Source organism: Bufo bufo, chromosome 1, assembly GCF_905171765.1.
Source record: "Bufo bufo chromosome 1, aBufBuf1.1, whole genome shotgun sequence".
NCBI lineage: Eukaryota > Metazoa > Chordata > Amphibia > Anura > Bufonidae > Bufo > Bufo bufo.
Genome location: NC_053389.1, coordinates 764,374,777 through 764,388,728, shown reverse-complemented (window position 1 = coordinate 764,388,728; position 13,952 = coordinate 764,374,777).

Below are 13,952 nucleotides of genomic sequence, written 5' to 3'. Positions count from 1 at the left end.
GTATTGATGTACCGGCTTCTACCAAATATTGATTGAGGCCTGCGATACACCGGCTTCCACCAAATATTGATTAAGGGGTTTGATTTACCGGCTTCCAGCAAATACTCATTATTGGGTTCTATATACCTGTTTCCACAAAATACTGATAGAGGGGATTGATATACCGGCTTTCACAAAATATTGATTGAGGCCTGCGCTACACCTGCTTCCACAAATACTGCTCTTCTATAGGGACTAAATGACAGGCAGAGGAAGAGGCAGGCCAATCCGAAGGGGTGATAGGGGTTGGACAGGTGTACCAGGCCGGAGCCTAAGTGGGAAGTTGGAGAAGGTGCGTGCGATTACGTCAAAGGACGCACGTGTCTATGGACGTCACGTGGGAGCCCATAAGAGAGGAAGAGGAGGGGAGTTCAGAGGGAGAGACAGAGCAGCAGATAGGGAGCAGAAGGAGGAGAAGCAGGCAGAACTCACAATGCACAGGAGGCAAAAAGGAGACTGCAAATGCATCTGGAGCGAGCCATCCACCATGCACGGTCACATCTGGCGCTCCCAGGACGCTGGCACATGGCTCCACAGTGTGGTCTTTTTTTAACATGTCAGCTGCTGACAATAGTGTTGCCATCTGCAGCCTGTGCTATCAACGTATAAGTCGCGGTAAGCCCAACACTCACCTAGGGATGACCGCCTTAAGAAGACACCTGGCCTCTCATCACCGAGCCCAGTGGGAGCAACACCATCAGAACCCACAAAGCCACACTCCCGGCGCTCCACGTCCTGCCTCTTCTCCTTCTCCTCTCTCCTCCCATTTGTCCTCTACTCCACCGTGCCGTCGTTGCGTTCATCTGGCAAAAGGAAGGCTTCCGTGGCCCAAATGTTCGAACTTAAAAAGTTGATGACGCCGGATAACCCTCTTGCCCAATGGCTGACCGCCGGCTTGTCAGAACTGCTAGCCCGCCAACTACTGCCATATAAACTGGTGGACGAGGAGGCCTTTAGAAAATTTGCGGCCATTGGTACACCACAATGGAAGGTTCCCGGAAGGAAATATTTCTCTCAGAAGGGCATCCCAGAGCTATATGGCCACATTCAGCGGCAAGTGAATGTATCTCTGGCACACAGTGTCGGTGCCAAGATACATCTGACCACAGACATGTGGTCTAGCAAACATGGCAGGGAAGGTACATAACTTTTACTGCCCACTGGGTAAACCTTCTGACGGCTGTCAAGCATGTAACCCATGGCACCCGTGTGGAATTGGTGTTACCGCCACGGATTGCATGCAGGCCTGCCTCTTCTTCTCCTCCTCCTACTCCATCCTCCGTCTCCTCCTCGGCTGACTCCTCCTTTTCCACTGCTACCGCCTCTTCCACTGCACCCCCCAAGCTCCCCAGAACCTATTTGGTGTGCCAGGTGAGACGTTGCCATGCTGTGCTGCGGCTGTTGTACCTGGAAGCCAAGAGCCACAACAGTCTTGCACTCCTGTTGTACCTGGCCGATCAGTGGCTAACCCCGCTCAATTTGACAGTTGGTAAGGTGGTGTGCGACAACGGTGCCAATCTGCTGAGCGCGCTGAAATAGGGCAAAATAACACACGTGCCGTGCATTGCACACGTCCTGAACATAGTCGTGCAGCGATTTGTTGCCAAATACCAAGGTGTCCAGGACGTCTTGCGGCAGGCCAGGAAAATCTCTGGCCATTTTAGAAGATCTTACACGGCCATGGCTCGCCTTGCTGACATTCAGAGGCGACACCACTTGCCCATCAGACGTCTGATTTGTGACTGCCCGACGTGCTGGAACTCCACCTTGCATATGATTGATAGGCTGCTCCAGCAGAAATGTGCGTAACGACTACCTGTATGAACTTTGCAGCAGGACAGGTTCTGGGAAGCTTGTTTTTTTTTCACTGCGCCAGTGGCTGCTCATGCACAATGCATGCAGACTTTTGCGCCCATTTGATCAGATCATTAAACTGGTCAGTCGCAGCCAGGGCGCCATCAGTGAACTCGTACCTTACGCCTTCTTTTTGGAGCGTGCATTGCGTCGTGTCATTGATCAAGCCGTCGAGGAGCAGGAGCAGTTAGATGAGGAAGTCGCAATGCTGAATGAATTCCCCTGGGGGGCTACTCCATCTGAGACAAGTCAGCAGGAGTCTGAAGAGGAGTCAGAGGAGGATGGTTGCTGGGGGGAGGAGGAGGAGGAGCAAGAAGAGTAGGCTTTAAACTTTTCTGGGATCCCTGGTGTTGTCCGTGGATGGGGGGAGGAGACCATGGACGACATTCTCCTGGGCGATGAGCAGGAGTCAGGCCGCTCCACCGCTTCCAAGTTAGTGAAAATGGGGGCCTTCATGCTCCAGTGTTTGAAGAGGGACCCTCGTATAAAAAGCATAAAGGGCAAGGACCAGTACTGGGTGGCAACGTACTTAGACCGCCGGTACAAACACAAAATGCCGGACATGTTACCAGCATCACAGTGGGCTGTCAGAATGCAGCATTTTCAGGCCTTGCTTCGAGAGATGCTGGATTTTGCTGTTGTGGGCGCTGGCAGAGGAATTTCCACCCACAGAGAAACAGTTGCAGGTACCAATCCTACAGCGCATGCAAGAAGAGGGCGGTTTGAAGATGTGTTGGTCACTTCAGATATGAGATCATTCTTGCAGTCAACCCATCGACAGCCGCCTTCCGGATCCAGCCTCAGGGAACGCCTAGACCAACAGGTGTCCGACTACATCGGGTCAACAGCCGATGTGGACGCTCTGAGAAGCGAGCAACCCTTTGACTACTGGGTGTGCAGGCTTGACCTGTGGCCAGAGCTGGCACAATTTGCCATGGAACTCTTGGCTTGCCCCTCGTCAAGTGTCCTGTCCGAAAGGATGTTCAGCGCAGCAGGGGGGGATTGTGACCGATAAGCGCACTCGCCTAGCTCACGACAGTGTGGACTACCTCACATTTCCGAAAATGAATGAGGCGTGGATTTCGGAGGAATTCAACACCTGTGACGACCACGTTTAATTGAATTTCCTCATGCCAGCCCACACATATCCGCCACCACACAAAAAAAAAAATAATGGTCCCTGTCTTATGTAAATACAGTGGCATAAAAGGCCTTTTCTGTCCGGTGAATGCCTAATGTTTGGGGCCACTGAGGAATTCAACACCTGTGACGACCACGTGTTATCGAATTTCAACTATTATCATTTGGGTTTTTTTCAAGAGGGGGGATTTCATTAGCTATGTTTTTAATCCAATTTTAAATTTTTAGATCTTTTAAATATATGTATTTGACATGTATTTGTACTGGCCTGCAGTAAAATTGATATCCAACGACCGTCTAATATACCTCCAGCCACATAATCACTTGTTTTTTTCTGTACGTTGAATGAATAATTTTTGAGGCCTGTACTCCACTGGCCTGAAGTAAAATTGCTATCCAATGACCGTCTAATGTACCTCCAGCCACATAATCACTTGATGTTTTCTGTACGGTGAATGCCTAATGTTTGGGGCCTGTACTCCAAAGGCCTGCAGTAAAATTTATATCCAATGACCGTCTAATATACCTCTAGCCACATAATCACTTGTTCTTTTCTGTACGGTGAATGAATAATTTTTGGGGCCTATACTCCACTGGCCTGAAGTAAAGTTCATATCCAATGACCGTCTAATATACCTCCAGCCACATAATCACTTGATGTTTTCTGTCCGATGAATGCCTAATGTTTGGGGCCTGTAGTCCACTGGCCTGCAAAAAAATTGATATCCATTGACCGTCTAATATACAGTACTTCCAGCCACATAATCACTTGATCTTTTCTGTATGCTGAATGCATAATTTTTGGGGCCTGTAATCTAACTGGCCAACAGTAAAATTGTTATACGGTGACCGCCTAATGTACCTACATTATCAATTGTTCTTTTATGTACGGTGAATGAATAATTTTTGGGCCTGTAGTCCTCTGGCCTGCAGTAAAATTAATATCCATTGACCGTCTAATATACCTCCAGCCACTTAATTACTTGATATTTTCTGTCTGGTGAATGCCTAATGTTTGGGGCCTGTACTCCCGTGATCTAAAATCAGCAGGGCATATTTTTTAAGTTTCCCTTTAAGATGCATAAAAATGGCCCTTGATTAAAATACATATTATTTGTGGGAATTTTTGCCATTGATCCCCCTTTGTTATGTCACTGTCCATGTTGTGGGACGATTTGTGCACTTCTAGTAATTATTTTGTGGCTGAAAATATGACCTGAAGGTTTTTCAGGTTCGCCTGCCTTAAAGTGAATGCTTGCGAACTTGGGGTTCGCGAACATCACTACTTCTGGCTATCTATATATTGCAGGGTAAAAGTATGGCTCGCAAGTTCTCTGGGTGATAGCAGCTGATCCCTGGGTTTGTTGCAGTAGTAAATTGTTGTAATGTTGTATTGTTAAAGAAGTATTCCCGTCACATACAAATGGGACATATCGCTTGGATATACCACCATCGTCTGATAGATGCGGGTCCCACCACTGGGACCTGCACCTACAATGGGAACAGAGCAGGGAGAGCTGTGTCCACCACCAAGTGCTGCTCCCCGCTGCTCCCATACAATTTAATTGAAGCGCACCACGCACGTGCGGCCCCTGCTCCCATTCCTTTCTATGGGGCAGACGGAAATAGCCGAGCCAGCGCTCGGCTATTTTCAACGGCCCCACAGAAATCAATGGAGGTTGGCTGAGCATGTGCAGTGCACCTTCCGTTCATCTCCGCTCCATTCTCGTTGTAGGTGTGGGTCCCAGAGGTGGGACCCGCACCTATCATACAAAGGGGGCATATCCTCCTTGTCTGAGATGGCAAAACCCCTTTAAGTGAAATGTTCTGATTTACTGAATTTGTATACCCAATAGCATTGTATGGATAAGTCAGGGTTAACACCTTCACTCAACCCCTTAGATTGCCAGGAGATGGACCTGGGTCTGCCCCTGCTTAGGGAGAGAGTTGAGTTGAGTATATGTGCTTTCTGTTTAAAACTAGGCCTTAGTTCAGAGAATCATCAGGTCTGAGGTTTCTGTAGCTAAAGAACAACTGCTGCATTAAAGTGCTTCAGTAAGAGAAGTTAGAAGGTCCAGAATCTACAAGGTTGTTCATTGGAGTCAGTCAGCAAGGTATCATACTAGTCTATGCAGGCTCGGACTGGCTCACAGGGGAACAGGTGAATCTCACAAGGTGGGCCCCTAATCCCCCAGCCCCTGCACAAAGTGGCACATGGCACTATATACAGATAGGCAGAGTACAGAATCTTAACCAGGCTTTGTCCCAAAAAAGTGAGTCGTTTATACTAATTATGCATAGAGTGACTGAGATGATGTCTACCTACAGAGGCCGGCCAGCAAGTATCCTCTTTCCCCCGGGACCTACCCTCTCAAAGTCACTGCAGAGACCCCCAAAATCAATAATCTTCGGTGTCTTGCTCCTACTGCCACTGTGCGAGCAGGTAGTATTTGCAAGTACCTGTACAGTAGGCCCCCAGAATGAATTTTACTGGTGGGCCCTAGGCCCCCCAGTCCGACACTGATAGCAGCAATGATGGGGGTTGAGGCAGGGCCAGCGTCAGCACCTGGCATACCCGGGCAAGTGCCGTGGCCCGCTGCTCCTGGGGTGGGGGGGGGGGGGCCACTGCGCTGCTATGAGCGCTTCCATCAATACTCTTGATGCTATGAGCGCAGGGGAGCCGGCGGGCCTTGCATTCACTAACCATAGCTCCTTCTCTCATCCAGGCCCCGCCCAGCTGTGACGTCATAACGTGTGTATCACTGCTGCAGCCGGACGGAAGAGAGAAGAGTGCAGAGAGATGAGCTGCGGTTACTGAACGAAAGGACCGCCGGCTCCCCTGTGCTCCAGCAATGATAGGTATGTGAGGGGGCCACTGGGAGGTCATTATACTGTGTGAGGGTCTCTTACACAGTATAATGACCCCTAGTGCCCCCTATTTAGTATAATGATCCCTAATGACCCTCCATTCAGTATAATGACCCCCAAGAGCCCCCATTCAATATAATGACCCCCAGTGACCCTCATACAGTATAATGACCCCAGTGCCCCTCTATACAGTATAAGTCCCAGTGTGGCGGCTACTTGGGGTCATTATTCTGAATGGGCGGTGACTGGGGGTCATTATTCTGAATAGAGGGTCACTGTGGGGTCATTATACTGTGTGGGGGACCACTTGGGGTCATTATACTGTGTGGAGGGGCATTGGAGGGGCATTATACTGAGGGGAGGGGCATTGGGGGGTCATTATACTGTGTGTGGGGGGGCATTTGGGGAGTCATTATACTGTGTGAAGGGCCACTAGTGGTCATTATAGGCCAATGGGGGTCACTGGGGGTCATTATACGATGTGGGAGCCACAGGGGGACATGTAAATGTAAAAAAAGGGCCCACATGAATCTGGAGCCGGCCCTGGGTTGTGGAGCTCCTGCTCTTCGTCTCTCCAAAGACGTTCTCTCTGAAGAACCTAAGGCCTCTTTCACACGAGCGTGTCCGGATTAGGTCCGGATGCGTCCCGGTGCTTTGCGGCAAACCCGCGCGAGTAGGTACGCAATTGCAGTCAGTTTTTATCGCGCGGGTGCAATGCGTTTTGCACGCGCGTGATAAAAAACTGAATGTGGTACCCAGACCCGAACTTCTTCACAGAAGTTCAGAATTGGGTTCAAGGTTGTGTAGATTGTATTATTTTCCCTTATAACATGGTTATAGGGGAAAATAATAGCTTTCTGAATACAGAATGCATAGTACAATAGGGCTGGAGGGGTTAAAAAAAATAAAAAATATTGAAACTTACCTTAATCCACTTGTTCGCGCAGCCGGCATCTCTTCTGTCTTCATCTGTGAGGAATAGGACCGCCGCTTCGTCCCCATTGACTATAATGGGGACGGGGCAGAGCTCCGACTCTGCCTGGCAGTTCGCGGTGAGAGTACCCTGAAAGATTATCAAAATTAGCAGCCAGGCTTGGACTGGCCTACAGGGGAACAGGTTGATCACCCGGTGGGCTTCTACGCAAGGTGGGCCCCTAATCCTTCACTCCCTGCGCCAGTGGCACATGGCACAGCAGAGTGACTGCACTGCAAATACTACATACCTGCTGACGCAGCAGCAGGGGCAAGATGCTACAATATGATTTATTATGGGGGCCCCTGAAGTGACATCGAGAGGGAAAGTCCCTGGGGAAAGAGGAAACTGGCTAGCCTAGTCCCTAGAAGTCATCTTCATAATAATAAACTAGGTACTTTTGCAGTGTCCCACTCCAGGTGTATGGGAACACTCCAAATTGCTACATGTTATTTCATGCCACAGGAAGTTAGAGGAAGATTAGGAGTGAGGAGTTAGGAGGAAAGGAGACAGACTTGGCTCTGTTCTCTTTGGCCTAGCCCAGGGGACCATACTACTGCAACATTTGTAGTCCAAGACTAGGACTTATTGATCCTTTACTGTAATACCCCTTTCGGTGATTAAGAGAATAATTGCTGTATCTTGTGCACCCTTTTCAAAGAATGGAGCAGAGAGTTTGCCTGCCATGAGGGAGACCGCCCTTGGGTTGCTGAATCACTGAAGCACTGAATATTGCTGAATTGCTGAGTGCTGAATATTTAGTTACAGAGGATCCACACTATATTGAAAGGCCGAGTAACCAGAGCAAGATCAGGAACCAAGTATAGTAAGATCCTCATTCCTACACAGTTGAGCTGGAAACCTATCTACACAACCTCACTAAGCCTGCTATTAGGATTTGCAGCTCTACCATCTTGATGTATGACAAAGTGCTGCTTTTGGATGAGACTTCTTGCAAGATTACAATTTACAAGTAAAGTCCCTGTTTGGTTCAACTACTGCCTCTCTCATCATTCTACTCTCCTAATTGCACTTAACGGTGCTGGCGTCACGAACAACACAGGGGCCCAGCCACCAAAGCACCCTAAACACCTACACCATCAAGGGCACCTCAACTTCCATCTAGCTGGTGTTCCTTGCAATAGAGAGTGCCTGTGAGGATTTAGTGCTGTCGTCCCAGGGAGACTCTGCTAACCGTAAGTAAATGAACTACTACCCCCATCGGCCCACTTTGCCTCATGGTCCAACCGCTGCACTTTGTTAAATAATCTGCCCGTTAGAGGATCACATAGGCTGGTTAAGAAGTTGTACACTGCCTTTCTATATGCAGTGCAGTCACTCTGCTGTGCCATGTGCCACTGGCGCAGGGAGTGAAGGATTAGGGGCCCACCTTGCGTAGAAGCCCACCGGGTGATCAACCTGTTCCCCTGTAGGCCAGTCCAAGCCTGGCTGCTATCCATTCATCGCTATTAGGGAAGATTAGCACTGTGAACTGCTCAGAACCGTGCCTTGATGCTGTTGGATGTACTACTACTCCTATCCTGAATGTTAGTAAAGAGAGACTTATTTATTTACTACAACTGTCCGGGTTACTGATTCCTCAACCATCCGCTGTCCACAGCACCTACACCTCCTGCCGTGCACCCCAACTACCAACAGGCAGGAGTCCCAACATCAGGGTGTGCCCTGAGGGAAGAAAGGGTGTGCCCTCCTGTCACTGCACAGCCCCAGGATTCATCGGTGTGAGGCTTGCTGCCGTGATCTGTGTGTATCATCATTGCCAGAGTCACTACCACTCCCATCCTCCACTCGCTTTTCCTGCAGTATTCTCTCCCTTCAGTCTGCCACTTCCCTATATAGGGATAGGAGCTTGTCACACAGGACTAGACCTTTCCGTAAACTGCCCTCTTCTTCAACGGTTGGCTGTCTTCTCCTTCCAGCCCTTGTCCTTTCCTTGCCAGCTTTCTTCTCAGAATTTAGATTCTTCATGGAGAGCATTTATTACGTATTTTACTTTATTCCACTACTTTCAGCACCTTTGGTCTGATTTTATCCATATCTATACCACCTCACCAGCATTTGTACATATGGATACAGCACTGTTATGGTTTTTATCCCGATCCATATGATGCCTGTGATTATTATACCATAGTCTGTTTTGCTGCGTTATCGTCTTTAGTTAGATTTTAAGTATGTTCCTGTATGTTTATGATACTGTGTATTTTTATGCTATCATTTTTCTTTTAGGTTTTATGTGCATTTTCGGTGCTGAAATGCACAGCATCTGACAGTGAAGACCCATTCCTTCTCCGAACATTGACCAATATTGAAGTCTTGCTGGCAGCACCCGGTTGCACTTTTCTGATGTAGCAGCAAGGATGGGGTTAATAAGCAGCTGGTTAGCCTACAAATTACAGTACATACTCTTGGCATTGCGCCTGGTATTAGTAAAACCACATCCGGTAAGCCCGGCTCCCATGTCTGTTTACTTGTATTACATATCCTTCATTATTTCTAGAGAAAGAGGTTTTCTGCGATGTTGTTGGAACAGGAAAGATGTCCAGGCAGATTCCTGCTGATTCATGCGTATTGATAATCTGCTACATTTCCACTAGTTCCTCTCATCAGCTATTACGGGATGTGCTTTTTTGGTGTGTCATGCAGATACCATTTGGAAATTAGCCTTTAATTAAAATAAATATTTAACCCAGGGGTGTAACTAAAGGGGGTACACAGGTAAGTAGTCATACCCGGACCCCTCGGTCACATCAGACAAAATGGCACATGGTAGGCAGGGACTCTGTTACATAAGGTCCAGGAAGGTAATCCCTTAAAGACCGGACCTATTTTCATTTTCGCATTTTTCATTTTTTTCCTCCCCATGTTGCAATTACCATAACTTTTTTATTTTTCCAGTTCAAATAGCCATATGAGGGCTTTTTTTATTTTTAAAGCTACCATTTAATTTACAATGTAAAAATTCTTTGTGGGGTAAAATTTAAAAAACTAAACAAAACAGAATTCCGCCAAGGTTTTTTCGGGATTTGAGTTCACTGTGCACTAAAAATGACCTGATGTCCTTATTCTGCGGCTCTGTACGATTGTGGTGATACCAAACTTGTGTAGTTTTTATTTTGCTTAATGTTGTTTTTTGCATAACGAACAGTAGTTTTTATTGGTACAAATTTTGTGTTATGTACGACTTTCTGATCACTGTTGTGCAATTTTTTTGGGGGACAAGATGACTAAATGGCGAATTGCGTGCTTTTCATTTTTTTTTCCATTACGGCATTCACCGCACAGGAAATTTCTTTTTATATTTTATATTTTATTTCAGACGTGGCGATAGCTAATATGTTTATTTTTTATTGTTTATATATTTTTATATTGTTTATTATATTTTATATTAAAACTATTTTTTTAAATAACTATTAGCCCCCTTCTCCTATTCACCCTAATACAGATCTATTAGGCCACACGACCGTAGGTGTCCCGTGCTGCGGACCGCATATGCAGATCCGCAATACACGAGCGCCTTTCCGTGGACATTCCGCATCACAGATGAGGACCCATTCACTTCAATGGGTCTGCAAATCCGGAGATGCAGAATGGTGCGGAACAGAAGCACGGAACGGAACCCCACGGTAGCACTACTACAATCTTTTTGCGAAACGGGCGGATCGCGGACCTATTAAAGTGAATGGGTCCGCGATCCGCTGCGGCTGCCCCGCGGTCGGTGTTCATGCATTGCGGCCCGCAGCACGGACACAGGGTACACACGTTCGTTAGCAGGAGGCCTTAGGCCCCTTTCACACGGGTGAGTTTTCTGCACGGGTGCAATGCGTGAGGTGAACGCATTGCACCCCACTGAATCCGGACCCATTCATTGCTATAGGGCTGTGCACATGAGCGGTGATTTTCACGCATCACCTGTGCGTTGCGTGAAAATCGCAGCATGCTCTATATTGTGCGTTTTTCACGCAACGCAGGCCCCATAGAAGTGAATGGGGCTGCGTGAAAATCGCAAGCAACCGCAAGCAAGTGCGATGCGGTGCGATTTTCACGCATGGTTGCTACGATGAAAGTCTATTCACTGTATTATTTTCCCTTATAACATGGTTATAAGGGAAAATAATAGAATTCTTTAATACAGAATGCTTAGTAGAAGGTCAATTGAGGGTTAAAAAAAAATAATAATTAACTCACCTCCTCCAATTGATCGCGTAAGCTGCCGGTCTCCTGTTCTTTCTTCAGGACCTGTCAAAGGACCTGTGGTGACATCACTGTGCTCATCACATGATACATCACATGATCCATCACCATGGTGGTGGACCATGTGATGAGCTCAGTGACATCACTACAGGTCCTTTGACAGGTCCTGAAGAAAGAACAGGAGACCGGCAGCTACGCGATCAATTGGAGGAAGTGAGTAAATTATTTTTTTTAACCCTCAATTGACCTTCTACTAAGCATCCTGTATTAAAGAATGCTATTATTTTCCCTTATAACCATGTTATAAGGGAAAATAATAAAATTTACAGAATACTGAACCCAAACCCAAACTTCTGTGAAGAAGTCCGGGTTCCGTTCTGGGTACCAAACATGCCGATTTTTCTCACGAGCGTGCAATACGCATTAAAACGCTTTGCACTCGTGGGGAAAAATCGTGCATGTTCCCGCAAGGCCCCCGCATCTTTTCCCGCAACGCCCGTGTGAACCCAGCCTTAGGGTGAATAAGACTTTTACACTGTCCCTGCTGAGCTGTGCCTTGTACATAGCTCAGCATGGAGATTGCCATGGCAAGCCTGGAGCACTTCAGCAGTGTCCTGCAACCAATGGCAACCAATCAGAGCCCCACGATTTCACTGCGGGGGCTCTGATCGGAAGGCAGACGGAGCCGCATTCCTCTGCCTTCACTCACAGGCGCTGTGATCAGCGTTGATCGCGGCAGCTGGGGGATTAAATGACGGGGGCGGCGCACCTGCAGAGGCCAGCTCCATACAGATGCGGGCGCATTATGCCTTACATGCGTTATGTGTTAAGGGGTTAAAGGGATTGTATCGCTTCAGCAACTGGCATGCATCATGTAGAGAAAGTTAGTACAAGCCACTTTCTACTGTATTGTTATTGTCCATTTTGCTTCCTTGGCTTGATTAATTTTACCATCGCATTATACACTGCTCGTTTCCAGAGTTACGACCACCCTGCAATCCAGAAACGGTGGTCGTGCTTTCACACTGTAGGAAAAAGCTCCAGTCTATGCTCACTCCTGTAGTCAAGGCCACCAGAGAGGGTGGAACTCTTTTCCTATAGTATGCAAACACGACCACCAATGCTGGATTGCAAGTTGGTCATAACCATGGAAACGAGCAGTGTATAATGTGATTGAAAAATGAATCCAGGAAGCAATATGGAGACTCACAATACATTAGTAAGTGCCTTGTATTAACTTTCTCTACATGATAGATGCCACTTGCTGATGTGAGACAACCCCTGTAAGATATGGAGGCTGACTGAACCTGCAGAATCAGTATCAGGTCACTTCAATTTTTAATTTCTGCAAATGGTTAAAAGTGTTGCGCTTGAGCAATAATTAAGTCCCCATCGATGTATGTACTCTGTGGTCTACTAAACATTTTGATGAGAAGTACACCACATTGCATAGATTTGCAGCTGAATATGCGACTTCCGCCCCCGCTCACACCACCTTTCCACCAGCATCTAAAACACCGCTCTTAATAAATGACCCCATTAGTTCCCACTGTGGTGATCTCACCTTCTGCAATACCCCCGTGTATGATATACCAAAATCTAGACTGCCAATTCCCTACTTCCATCTACCATCTGTAACACCCCCGAGTTGTGTTACGAAACTCTTTTACCCCGCTACAACCTGTTAAGAGTATTTGCCTTGCCATCTGATGTTATTCCACATAATATTCTCACCAATGTGCATTGTTTAATGTATATTGTTGTCAATCTTCATGTTCACCAGCAGGTGGCAGCAATGTGTTAGCAGGGACTTAAGTCAGTTTAGTGTTTCTGAACTGGAATAGTTCATTCCAGTTTAGCTCCCCCCTCTGTGAGCAAAGTGGGTTGTGCCCACATCCTGCCTCATGGGGACGGAAGGAAGTTAGAGTTAGTGTGCTAGCCACCCCTGCTAGGGGAAGGCTGTGCGTGTAGGAGCTCCCAGATATAGGGATCCAAAGCCAGGATCTTGTCTCGGCTGAGACATTGATCATCATCCCCAGCCTAAGCTTTGCAGCCTCAGCTGGAAGAAGCAAGCAGAAAGCAAGCAGAAAGTTACAGACAACTCCAATTACAGGAAGAAGCCATACCCTGTGAAGTTAACTGAGTCAAAGTCCAGAGACCCAGGAGAAGCCATATTCCTCCTCAGCTACTCAGTCCCCAGACAGCAGAAGATAGAAAGCGCAGAATCTAAATTCCTGCCACAGTATAGAGCTACAAAGCAGACGTCCTTTCCTGCAAAACGCCAGGTACATGATAGAGCAGAAGATATATTCCTGCCACACATTGCCAATACCTGCTGGGACCAAAGACTAAAGCTGTATCTTGATTGGATGAAAACTACAACCAGTAAAGACAAGTTTGAACTTTACCAAAGGTCTGGATCTCAATTACTGCTGCAAATCCCTATATTACTCCTACTAGCACCACACTCATTTTATTGCAAGTGAGCCAGGATCCAGGAGTCCAGCCGTACTCAGGTAGGAGACACGGTTGACACCATTACTACTACCATACAGAGACATTACACCACTCTGGCATTCCTAACCTGGTGCGTGAGTTATAACAACTTAAAGGGCCCTGTGTTAGTACCCTGCGCACGCTGCAATTGGCATCACAAACAAAACTATAGACTATTATACCCCTATCCTGACCCACTGCATAATTTGGCATCCGTGTAACCGTACCACGGTCCGGCTCATTGCACATCCCTCTCTAGAATCAACTTACAATCAACCTAAAAACAAACTAACATGTTTTACCCTAGAATAGGGTGTGAAGTATGAGGAAGCTCCCTATTCTTCACTCTTAATTCCTGCAAGGAGGTATG